This window comes from Nycticebus coucang, chromosome 1 (assembly GCF_027406575.1).
Source record: "Nycticebus coucang isolate mNycCou1 chromosome 1, mNycCou1.pri, whole genome shotgun sequence".
Classification (NCBI taxonomy): domain Eukaryota; kingdom Metazoa; phylum Chordata; class Mammalia; order Primates; family Lorisidae; genus Nycticebus; species Nycticebus coucang.
The window spans coordinates 17,179,412-17,192,453 of record NC_069780.1 but is presented as its reverse complement, the minus strand read 5'-3'; positions in this window follow the sequence as shown (position 1 = coordinate 17,192,453).

Here is a 13,042-nt window from a genome sequence, read left to right as displayed (position 1 = left end):
CCTCCGATCCGTTTTTTACACTGTGGCCAAAGCAAACTTTCTCAGACACCACTAACATGTTTTAAGTTTCTGCTTAATGCCTTCCATGACTCCAATATAGAAAGCCTTCATGATCCACCTCCTATTTATGGCTCCAGCCCCCCTCCTTTCACTTTTCTCCCTCAGAGTAAGCATGGCCATAATATTTCACTTTCTTCCCTGAACTTCATGTCTTTTTCTCAGGGCCTTTGAGTATGCTACTTTTGTTTGTCTGACTCTTTGCTGTCATTCAGGGCTTGGTTCTGAAGTCATGTCCTGCAGGGAGCCTGCCTTGATTTCTACCCCAGTGGTGGCTGGGTTGAGTACCTCTTGCATACATTTCCATGGTGCCCTGCGGTCTTACCAGTCCTTCTCTATTATGGCTGGGTACTTACCTCTTATAGCCCCTAGATAATGAGTTGTTGAGGATAGAGCAAGGTCTAATTTCATTCTGTCTCCAGCCACTCAGCACAGTGACTGACATAGGACATGTATTCAGTGAATATTGAAATAATGCTTGATGATGAATGAATACAAGGCCATCAGTTATACATTTCTTAACCCTTTTCATCCTACTAAGGAGGAGACTTTTTAAAGTCTCCCCAAGGAGAGAAATTAAATACCAAGGAGTGAACATCTCCTGGACCACCAGGAATCCACTATTTTTCCTAAAGACTTTGTTTTGTCAACAGCTGGTAGAGCACACAGGGAAAATGAAAGCTTTAATTTTACAGCAGGCTTCAGCCAGTGAACAAAACATATGGTTTGAAATGGTTATCATCCTAATAGCATGGGGAAAATTATTTCCATTGTGCTCTTGTTTACTATTTTTTTAAAAATCAAATCTATTATTTCTAGATTTTTTTTTAATTTTTTTTTTTTTTTTGTAGAGACAGAGTCTCACTTTACCGCCCTCAGTAGAGTGCCATGATGTCACAGGACTCACAGCAACCTCCAGCTCTTGGGCTTCTGCGATTCTCCTGCCTCAGCCTCCTGAGCAGCTGGGACTACAGGCGCCTGCCACAACACCCGGCTATATTTTGGTTGCAGTTCAGCCGGGACTGGGTTTGAACCCGCCACCCTCAGTATATGGGGCCGGCGCCCTACTCACTGAGCCACAGGCGCCACCTACTTCTAGATTTTTATATAACATAATGGTAAACAAATTGTTTTATCTTTTTAAAAAAAATAGTAAGTTTTTTTGTTAGATAGGATTGAGCTTTGGAGGGCCACAAACAATTGTAATATCTAAGATTTTTTCTACCCCTAAGAACTGATTTATTTATTTATTTCCGCTCAATGGGGCAGTAATGTTCTTGAGTATTGCTTTTTTTCTCCAAGAGACCGAATAAGAAGCTTATAACTCATCTGTTAATTGCAAAATAAGAAAGTTGTCATAAGTCTAATATTAAGATTCTCTGAATTTCCTTAGGCTAGGTACCATATTGGTTGCCATTAGAGAATATGTTTCCTGAAAACATTTTTGGCCAGTTAAACTGAAGGCTTATTTTGAAATATATTCTTAAATTTCTATATCTGTCCTGCCAGATTTATCTCCAGGGTTTTCTTAGTCAAATGGGACTAAGACATAGTCTGAGAATGACAGAATGACATAGACTGAGTGGCTTCGATAACAAACATTTATTTCTCACAGTACTGGAAATCTAAAATCAAGGTGCCTGTAGACCCAGTGTCCAGTGAAGGTCCTCTTCCTGAATTCTTACTGTATCCTCACATGGGGTAGAGAAATACATCTTTATTTCTAAAAATAGATCTTTCTATTTTTATCAGAGCATTAATCTCATCATGAGGGCCCACTCCTTGACCTAATCTAATCCTAATTGCCTCCCAAAGAATCTACCTCCAAATACCATCATATTAGGGATTAGGGTTTGAACATATGAATTTGGGGGGAGACACAAACGTTAAATTCATAGCAAGGGGTCTATTCTCATTTGATACAAATTGAGCTTCTTAATAAGATATTAGGATAAATGGCTCTAATTCAACTGAAAAGATAAATGTTATTTTAATAATATTCAATATACATCTAAACATGCTATGAAGTTTCTCTCTAAAGTTATCCTTCAGGGAAGAGGATTTGCTGTGTAAATGCTTTCACACATGACGGGACACTTGTTGGCTTCCTTTGTATCAAACAATTAGTTTAAACCAGACCTTTAGATTCTTACTCATTACTTCATCTCTTTCAACCAGTGTACAAACTTAAAAGGTATTATCTCTTGTTTTTCATACTCCGTGGCAAATGATTTGGTTAAAGGGATGTTTGTGTCCCCAAAATTCCCAAGACCAAAGGCCGGTCAAATATATCTGTGATTTCACCAATAATAAGTGTGGCATTTGCAATTTTTTTCTGGAAATGCTTTTTGATAATAATTAGAGAGTAAGTATTCTCAAAGTTTTGAACACTTTAATCAAACTCCTTCACAAGCTATTAAGATAATAAAGTAGTCCTTCAGAGTTAGATGACTCCAAAGCTTAATTCTCTTTCATTTCTTTGTTCAATACATATTTATTGTCTGTCATGTGTTTTAGGCTCTAGGGATCTATTAATAATAGCAACAGAAATTGCCTTCCTCTATTTTAGGAGCTACACAAATGATAAAGATAATAAATAAGCAAATATATAGTATTTAGAATATCATTGAATAAGTAAAAAATTAAGAAAAATTTCATCAAATGATGCTTGAATGTGCTCAAAATCATCTATAGCCTTTAAATGTATCTAAATTTTGATAAATTCACATGTAATTTCTTAAACCCTGTTTGAATCCCCTTTTCAAAATAAAGAAAATTATCTTCCTAGTAGAATATTTTAGATTTTAAAAGACATGATTAATCCTAAGCACTGAACACAAAATTTGAAAAATATATATATTTGAAAATTTCTAGACTTGAGTTAGCCAAGAAACTTTTGGGGTAATGTCTTTGATGAGAAAATGGAGATTGCCATTTATTCAGAGACTACGATAAGTGACAAACTATAAATTCAATGGCCTGGTTAGACTTGCCAGCCTTCCAGAAGGATTCCTTCCCCTTCTATACCAGCCACAGCTGGGGAAAACCCAAACAAAAACCTTTTTTCTGCATATGGACAGATTGAGGGATAATTTTCATCTTGTTCTTTACATGATAATTTTCTTCAATCTCCTGTATTTGCAGCCAGAAACAAATTTTTACTTACTAGAAAGTTTTCATATTCTTACGTGATCATTTAATTACTTTCTGAATAACCTGAATGTTTCGTGAACACTCATTTTGTGTTGTTACACTGCCCAATGTTTTTATCAGATCAGCACATTCTTCAGTGAAGAACTGAGAAATCGCTTCTCAGAAATCATCATTTCAGGAATTCCACAATTGACAAATATAGTCTTTTAGTTACTAGCTAGGTTATATTTTTGGTGTTCCTTAGGTTTTCCACTGCCTCAGGCCTTCTGCAATAACCCACAATAATAAATAGTTTGTGATTCCACAGAAAACAAATCACTGCCAGCCGTTAGTTGTGGTCTTGTTATAATTTTGTGCGATATGGCTCATTCCATTGCTTGAACAATATGGGATACAACACTCACTGGCTCCCTGGTCACACAGTGGACATTTATTGGGAATTACATGAGCTTTCTCTGCTTGAATGTGTCTAATGGGATACCTCTGGCCTTGTGCATTCCAAGCAAGTTTCTCCCTTGTGGAAGAATAGCTGTGAGTTATATCTCTTTGTCATGCAGCTGATTTTTTTCTGTACCTTAAAATCTGCCTAAAAAAATTTCTAGTTTTAGGGTTCTCTTGTTTCTTCTGACATTTTCTAGTTACTTCCTTGCTTTTCTCTATTCGCAAGTAACTCTCTGTATTGCTGTCATGGTACTGCACATGTAAAAATAACTTACTAAATATTTGGTGACTGAATGACTGATTTCTGTCTTCTTCCTTATCCCTAAAAATAACTTATTAAATATTTGATGACTGGATCACTGATTTCTGTACTCTTCCTAATCCCTACCCATCACCCTGAAGGTTAAAGTATCAGTTATTTAGATGCAAATGTTTAAATACCTAAAAAAGTGTTTCTGAGAGGAATTTTTAAAGTTAAGATGGTTATCTGTACCTTTGAATTCTTCAGCAACAGCTATGTTCAGAGGCAAAGAACAAGACTGATGCAGGTCCCCTTCACCCAGGACTAAACACAGACCCCAATTTCTGGGCCCAAACAGGCTCAGAAACCGTCTTTATCAGAGTTCCATCTAAGCCGCCACTCCCGGGGTGGGGCGGAATGCCCCCAATAGGACTGTATTTCCACACAATGGCAGTTTTAAATTAACTTCCGTGCACAGGTCTCTGACGACCATGGCTGTGACATATTTTAGACATGCATTCCATCTTCCCCAAACTCCCACCTGCGGGGTATGAAAAGCTGTAGGCCCCTAGACAGAGAGCTGACTCTGGCTACCCACTTCCGGGTAGCCCACTCCCTTGCCCTGGAAGCTTTGTCTTCCTTCTCTTCTATCAATAAAAGCTGTCCTTTCACTTGCTCACAGTGGCCCATGGATTCATTCTTCACATTTCTGAGACCAAGGACCCCGTACAAAGATACGGTAACAAGAAGACATGTCTCCCTTCAACATTTAAATTAAAAAATTTGAACAATTCGGAGACCAAGACGGCTGCGATACTCACTGCCTTCCTCAGGAAAGGCCGGGCCAACCAGCCAGTGCTGGTCGCATCCTTCCCTGTGGCGGGCCTCTCTATAATTCTACCCCCACTCAGCCCCTATGCCAAGTACGCTATCATCAACAACAAGGCCACGCCCTACAATTACCCAGTGCCCCTCTGAGATGCTGGGAACATGGCCAAGGTGCCCACCCACCCCTCGGACCCCCAAGGCCCCAGCTTGGAGTGGTTGAAGAAATGTGAGCACCTCCATCCACAGTGGGGGAGGCTACCCCTTCCTCATGGCCCACAATACAAATGTGAAAATGAAAAAAACAATTTGAACAATTTATAATACAATCAGATGGAATAAAAGTGATGATGAATTGAATGATAGGCCATGATAAGAAATAAAATAAATCAGGTGAAACAAGAAAGGAGACAAGCCTAGGAAACAAATTTTTGTCACTATCATCACCATCACCACAAAAACTGTTGAAATGCCCATTTTTACCTGATACCTGGCAAAAATACAGAAAAAATAATCTGTATTTGAAAAAAAGTATGTATCATTTTTGAAGAGAAATATCTAAAAACCTAAGAAATATTAATTCCTTGAGAGAAGAATCAAATTAAGTTCAACAGCTCAAATAAGCCAGATTCAGTACTTCAAAAACATAAAGAAAATCATAAGTACAATTATGAGATGGACTGGAGAGGTGGTTCAAATTTAAAGTTTTGTGATTTAATGCTACAAAGTTAGAAAACCTTTAAAAACACATGGGACTCATTTTTCTTTCAATCTGATGAGCTGGCATGAGAAATGATGTCCTTCCTTGGTCTGTGGCTTGACATCCAGGGTGGGGGGGTCAAGGGATTTGCCTACAATTTCAGGCTGAATGGAAACCAGAGCCAAGTCCTCTTTGTAATTATGTTTTCCTGTAATAGCTCACAAGCTCTTCTCCTCATTCAAGTTTATACTTGATTAAGGTAAATGGGCAGACTCTCTGCTTCTACTCGTGCTAACATATCAAACAGTGAGAAGCCACGAACCACAAGAGGCCAGGATGAGTCTGTGTGGTGGAAAGTGCCTTGACCACCCTGAGAGATGGATTTAGATGCTTTAGAAACTGGTAATAGGTACTATTCAAGACTAGAGGGGATCCACAGGAAGAAGGACCACATCTAAAGGACTGCAAAGGATGCAGCAGAGAGGAATAAAGGAGGCATTGGGCTGCAGGGGACACTGTCCAGGTTAGGTGCCCTTGGGAAAGTTATAGGCACAATACCCTTGGTAATTAGGGTTCCCAGGGCTGCAGCAAAGAAGGTGGCAGAGAAAGATGGCTCTAACAGAGAAACAAAACACATTACTGCGTCAAGCTAGACCTCCCATTTGATCCTGCAATCCCATTACTGGGCATCTACCCAGAAGGAAAAAAATCCTTTTATCATAAGGACACTTGCACTAGACTGTTTATTGCAGCTCAATTTACAATTGCCAAAATGTGGAAACAGCCTAAATGCCCACCAACCCAGGAATGGATTAACAAGCTGTGGTATATGTATACCATGGAATACTATTCAGCTATTAAAAAAAATGGAGACTTTACATCCTTCGTATTAACCTGGATGGAAGTGGAAGACATTATTCTTAATAAAGTATCACAAGAATGGAGAAGCATGAATCCTATGTACTCAATTTTGATATGAGGACAATTAATGACAATTAAGGTTATGGGGGGGAAGCAGAAAGAGGGACGGAGGGAGGGGGCTGGGGCCTTGGTGTGTGTCACACTTTATGGAGGCAAGACATGATTGCAAGAGGGACTTTACCTAACAATTGCAATCAGTGTAACCTGGCTTATTGTACCCTCAATGAATCCCCAACAATAACAAAAAAAAAAAAAAAAGAAAGGTGTAAAAAATGCAGAGCTTTGCAAAGCTTTCCCATGACACTAGTGGGAGAAAAAGAAATTGCTTCATTTGTTTCCTAAAATAAAATTTATATTTTAAGAAAGGAGTTTGGTTAACACAATCTAGCCATTTGTTCCAAAATTTGAAGAAAGACAGGTTATAGTTTTTTGAAAGACATTCTTGCTAAGCAATGATTATTCCATCGAGTTCTTTGTACATTCTGGATATTAGTCCTTCCTTTGTCAGATGTATAGTTTGTGAATATTTTTTTCTTATTCTGCATGTTGTCTGTTCACTTTGTCAGTTATTTTCTTTGCCATGCAGAAGCTTTTTAATTTATTTAAGTTCTGTTTATTTATTTTTGTTGTTGCTGTATTTGCCCTTGCCTTATTCAAATTCTTTGAATCTAAAAATTCTTAGAATTTTTATGGTTTATGACTTAAAAATCATAAGTCTTTTATCCATTATGAATTAAAGGGAATTCAAATCAGGAAGCAGGAGGTCAAATTATTTGCTGATAATATAATCTTGCATCTAGAAAACTCTAAAGACTCCACTGAAACACTCTTGAAATTGATAAACTCAATTCAGCAAAGTCCCAGGTTACAAAATCAATGTGTAAAAACCAGTAGCATTTCTATATACCAATAATAGTCTAACTGAGAGCCAAATCAAGAAATCACTATCATTCACAATAGCTGTAAAGAAAATAAAATATCTAGGAACACACTTAACCAAGGAGGTAAAAGATCTTTACGCGGAGAACTACAAAACACTGGTGAAAGAAATCACAAATGACAGAAAAGAAATCACAAATGACACAAACAAATGAAAAATATCCTATGCTCATTGGTTGGAAGAATCAACATTGTTAAAATATTCATACTGTATAAAGCAATTTGTAGATTCTACACAATCCCCCTCGAAATACCCATGTCACATTTCACAGATCTAGAAAAAAATAAATCTAAATTTCTTTTGGAACCAGAAAAGAGCCCAGCAGCCAAAGCAATCATAAACAAAAAGAACAAATCTGGAGGCATCACATTACCAGACTTCAAATTATACTGCAAGCCTATAATAATGAAAACAGCATGGTGCTGGTATAAAAGACACAGACCAGGGTGGTGCCCTGCCCAGGCAGCTAAACAATGATAAATGTAACAAGAAAATAGCCAGGCATTGTGGCAGGCATCTGTAGTGCTAGCCACTTGGGAGGCTGAGGCAAGAGAATCACTTAAGCCCAAAAGTTAAGTTATAACTGTTGCTGTCAGCTGTGATGCCACGGCACTCTACCTGTGGGGTGGCATAGTGAAACTGCCTCAAAAACAAACAAACAACAACAAAAACAACAACTTTTTTAAAGTAGATGATTCTGTGGTTGAGTCTACAAAATGCAAATTGATGCACCAAATTAAATATGCTTTAATGTCTAATGACTCCCTAAATTCCGTAGCTTAACAAATAAGCGTGAAAATTTGAACTAGACCACTGCTTCAAAAAATCAACTTGGTGTCTTTCCTCATCTTGTGTTGTCAGTGTATGCTTAGCGTAGCTGTTGAGTAATCCAGGATTTTCCAAGTTCTTAGGGGAACCAACAATAGTATTAGAAATTACAAAAGCCAACATTTTATAAGGGTAGGTAAACTTCAATGTAAACTGTAAATAGAACATATCTTATAGATTCATATAAAGTACAATAAATGATAGTTCGTATACTTGCTGGTATTTAACCCAAAAATGAAGAGATTTTTTGCATCTCACTGGACTCATAATTATCCTGTTGTTCTGGGAATTAATCATTCTCCAAAGAGGTTCTTTTATGTTAAAGGTGGGAGTTTGGTTAGCTCTTAAACACAATATTTTAAGACTGTAGTCATCTGTTTTATAACTTTGTGAATTTTTAGAAAGATCTCTGATCATTGAAACAAATCTAAGAGTCCTTATGGAGAAAGTCTTGACCCAAGTGAGTAAACAGAAGAATCTCCTGGCCAGAGACATCAGATGCTTTGTCTTTTACAGTGAAGCATCATCTTTTGTGTTGTTGGCTCTGGCCTCTAAAGTATCTGGTTTTTCTTCAAATAAAAGCCATGCATTTAGAAGGATTCATTCCAGGCAGGAATGATTTGTCTGCTGTGTAGCTCTATTCAAATGCCCAGCTGAAATGACTGATATTCCAGAGAAAGTTTTGGAAAGACCGGGTAATCATTCATTTGTAGATAGCCCCAAATTTATTCATACTTCAAGTCAGATTATCAGAAATACATCGTCTCTACAGAATATTTATACAAATGAAATTTGATATGCTCACCATATAATATTTTAAATATTTTAAAATTTTCTTCTAATTACACAATTAATACTTACGAATTAGGGAAGGGAAATGGAAATTGTAGTGAAGTACAAGGCAGAAAGTTATAATCTTCCTTAAAACTCACCACCTAGTTAGCTGGTGTTAAAATTTGGGTCCATGCTTTTCCAGTCTTTTAATTATAGATGTGGTTGAAAAGCCCTCTGTACATTTCTGAATCCTATTTCCCTCCCAACCCTCACCCCTGCATAATCATATTGAATATTATGCAAATATGGGAAGGCTTCTAGAGCTTCTCTACTTTATTAAAAATTATTTTTAAAGCCTAATATTCATTGCTGTATAATATTTTTCCACACGTACATGTCATAATTTCTCTCTTCCTACAGTTAAATATTTCAGTTTTAAAAAAAATCTCACTGCTATATATTGTGACTTGGCAGTCTTTTTACATTTATATCATTGGCTGAATTTCTGACCATTTTTCTCAGTAAAGATCCCTAGAAATGGGATTACTACATCAGAAGTTACAAACTTCTTACATTCTAAAATTTTATTATTTAATTACTTTTCAGAAAATTTGAACAAATATAAACCCTTCCAAAATAGCATTTTGCCATGGCTATCACTGAACTTCAAGCAGCACAACATTGTATCCGAGTTTGTTCTCTGATAAAAACGCTTGTCATTTTAAGGCCCTACGCTTCTTTGGAAAAATTATGTAACAAATAACTATTCTCTATGTAGGCTGAAATTCCTGTGTTAAAAATAGATATAAATATATAACAAATACTTTCTCGTCTAACTTGCTAATAGCTACTTTTAGTGGAAATCCTTAAATTATATATATTTTTGATATCACAAAAGGATAAAATAATACAAATAAGTAAATGGACGCTCTATTTTTATTTTCATTTTCTAAATAATAGTCCAAAACATCTGTTAAATGAAATGAGAAAAATGAATACCCTCAAACATATCATAAGGCCTTTGGAACTCCCTAAGTTCTCTTGATTTTGTTACAACACCTCAAAGTTAGAAGGGAAAAAACTTCACAGAAAAAGAAGGGTTTAGCTCAAGATTGTGGCCTGATGATGTTGATTCTTATGGTGGACTGAATACATTTATCTTCCTTATTTCTTCCAAAGTTTTGCTGAAATCTAAACAAAGCCTAATACCCAAAGCAATGTTAATTAAAAAGAACAAATCTGGAGGCATCGCATTATCTGACTTCAGATTAGACTACAAGGCTATAATATCCTAAGCAATGCATCTGTTCATGAAAGGAGTTTTTATGTATTTCATCTTTGAAAATGTCTTTCATAGGCACAGTTCTGCCAAATACTGACACTGGTCCATGAGCATATGATTTTAATTGAGCATCTTCAACACTTGGAAGGCATTTATAGAATTCTATTAGATTCTTTTCTTGATACTTGTCTTTATCAGGCAGATTAATCACTTCTAATGGAATGTTAGATGGAAGCACCTTAATTATTTTAGTTAAATAATTTTTTTGCATGTTTAATAAATTTTAAAATACAAAAATTTCCTTTATACTGGTATTAAAGTCTGAAAAACAATGCTGGAACTGTAGTTTGAGCTTAGGAAATATATCTTCTGCAAATTTGTGTGGGACTCGAGATCTCATGTCTTGTTTTTACTTTTTACAGCATGTGAAGTATGCAAAGCATTCTGAATATAATCAAGAAAAATAACTTGGTCCCTAAGAACTTACTTTTGTCTTTAAATTGTAAGTCTGTAATTTAGTTTCTTTTAAAAATTTTTTATTTATTTTTTGGAAATTTTTTTTTAAATTTCAGAATATTAGGGGGTACACGTTTTGTTTATATGCTTTCTTTTTGTACATATTGAGTCAAAGTCATACACGTAAGCGTGCCCTTCACCTGGGTAGTGTGTACTGTCCCGGATAGATGTGATATACTCATCCTCCTCCCCACTTTCCCCAGCTTGATTTTCATCGAGATCTACTTCCGTATGTGCACTTAACTGTTGATCAGTTAGTTACAATTTGGTATTGAGTACATGTGTTTGTTCCTCCATTCTTGTGATGTTTCACTTAGAAGAATGGTTTCCAATTCCCTCTAGGTTGTCACAAAAGATACTAGATGACCATTTAGTAGTACTCCATAGTATGCATATGCCACATTTTATTAATCCCTTCATGTATGGTTGGGCACTTGGGCTGTTTCCACATCTTTGTGATTATGAATTTTGCTGCTATAAACATTCAAGTGCAAGGGTCCTTTTTAGAAAATGAACTTTTTTCCTTTGGGTCTATACCCAGCAGTAGGGTTGCTGGATCAAAAGTAGGTCTACTTTTAGTTCTTTCAGTTTTACCCATACAATTTTCCAAAAGAGGTTGCACAAGTTTGCACTCCCACCAACAGTGAATCTCTGCATCTATACCAGCATCTGTTGTTTTGGGAACTTTGTAATATGAGCCATTCTCATTGGAGTCAGGTGATATCTCATTGTGGTTTTGATTTGCATTTCCCTAATGATTAGGGACTGGGTGTTTTTCTTTTTTTTTTTTCATGAGTTTTTTGGCCATTAATATATCTCCATTTGAAAAGTTTCTGCTTATGTCTTTTGCCTACTTTTTAATGGAGCTCAGTCAGGAAAATAGAGAGGTCTTCAACAATCCAGTATCAAGCACTGAAATTGAAGCAGAAACAAAAAATCTTCCAACAAAAAAAGTCTCAAATCAGACAGTTTCACATCTGAATTTTACCAAACCTACAAAGAAGAGCTTGTACCTATACTGCAGTAATTATTCCTTAACAATGAGAAAAAAGGATCCTCCCTAACTCATTCTATGGAGCCAGTATCACCTTGATACCAAAGCCATGAAAGGACACAACTAAAAAAGAAAACCACAGACCAATATCCCTTATGAAAACAGATACAAAAATTCTCAATAAAATCTTAGCAAACTAAGTCCAGTTGCACATCCAAAAAAAAAAAAAAATCACCGTGACCAAGTGGGTTTCATCCCAGAGATTCAAGGATGATTCAACATACACAAGTCTATCCATGTAATCTATCACATAAAAAGTTGCAAACAAGGATCATACGGTCCTTTCAATAGGTGCAGAAAAAGCATTCAACAAAATTTAGCACTCTTTTATGATAAGAATGCTTAACAATGGCGGCACCTGTGGCTCAAAGGAGTAGGGTGCCGGCCCCATATGCCAGAGGTGGCGGGTTCAAACCCAGCCCCGGACAAAAATGGAAAAAAAAAAGAATGCTTAACAAAATAGGTATAGATGGGATTTACCTTAAAATTGTAGAGGCCATATATGACAAACCCACAGTCAACATCATATTGAACAGGAAAAAACTGAAAGCATTCCTGCTTGGAATTGGAACTAGGCAAGGTTTCCAGTCCACTATCTCCAGTTGTGCCACAAGTCTTGGCAAGAGAAATCAGGCAAAAGAAGGGAATCAAGAGTATCTAAATGGGGAAAGAAGAGGTCAAATTATCACTCTTTGCTGATGTCACAAGCTTCTATATAGAAGACTCCAAAGATTCAACCAAGTGACTCCTGGAATAAATTCAATAAGGTCTCAGGTTACAAAATCAATGTACCCACAATGTACCCACATGTACCCATAAGTAGCTTTCATATACTCTAATAAAAGTTAAGCTGAGAATCAAATAAAAGGTATAATTTTTCTCAGCAGCAAAAAAGAAAATAAAATACCTAGCAAAATACATTTTTGTTGGCTTGGCACCCATAGCTCAGTGAGTAGGGCACCAGCCACATACATCGAAGGTGGAGGGTTGAAGCCCGGTCTGGGCCTGCTAAACAACAATGACAACTGCAACCAAAGGAAAAAAAATAGCCCGGCGTTGTGGTGGGCGCCCGTGGTCCCAGCTACTCGGGAGGCTGAGGCAAGAGAATCACTTAGTTTGAGTTTGCTGTGAGCTGTGACACCACATCACTCTACTGAGGGTGACATAGTCAGACTCTGCCTAAAAAAAAAATACATTTTTGTTTATTTAGATGGCCAGTTCTTACTCATAGCATCTGTTAATTGGAATCTTGTATTAATTATAGTAAAACACAATACTATTCTTGATTTAAACTGAGTTTTGTACTTAAT